The sequence below is a fragment of the Charadrius vociferus genome, unplaced genomic scaffold (assembly GCF_000708025.1).
Source record: "Charadrius vociferus isolate BGI_N301 unplaced genomic scaffold, ASM70802v2 scaffold497, whole genome shotgun sequence".
NCBI lineage: Eukaryota > Metazoa > Chordata > Aves > Charadriiformes > Charadriidae > Charadrius > Charadrius vociferus.
In genome coordinates, this window is record NW_009649182.1 from 34,119 (window position 1) to 34,480 (window position 362).

Here is a 362-nt window from a genome sequence, read left to right on the forward strand (position 1 = left end):
CGGGTGTGACACCTTCTCCCCAGGGGAGGGGGTGGGAGGGGTTGCGGTGGCAGCGGGCGCATGTGAGTGGGGTGAGGCCAAAGCAAAGCCGGACGAAGGCAGTGATGTCATGAAACTGGAGGATTTTTGATGCGCGCCGTGGTGGGCGTTGGTACGCCGTAGCACCGGCCTGGCAGATATTGCGTGTTGCACGCTGCAGGATCACCGCAGCAGCGGTTGCGCAGCAAGCAGTGGTTCCGGGGCCTCAGCCTTGCTGCGGCGGGGCGTCGCATGCCACAGGGCCACCGTGGCAGGACGTCGCATGCCACGGTGTCGCTGCAGTGGGGTGGCGCATGCCATGGCATCGCAAGGCACGGCGCTGC

General features: G+C 66.6%; 1 protein-coding gene across 1 annotated transcript in view; it reads left to right on the top strand.

Moving 5' to 3' along the window:
- Nucleotides 1-362, top strand: part of LOC104289681 (IgGFc-binding protein-like) — a 26,399-nt gene that overhangs the window by 17,646 nt on the left and 8,391 nt on the right. The gene's annotated exons all lie outside the window — the stretch shown is intronic.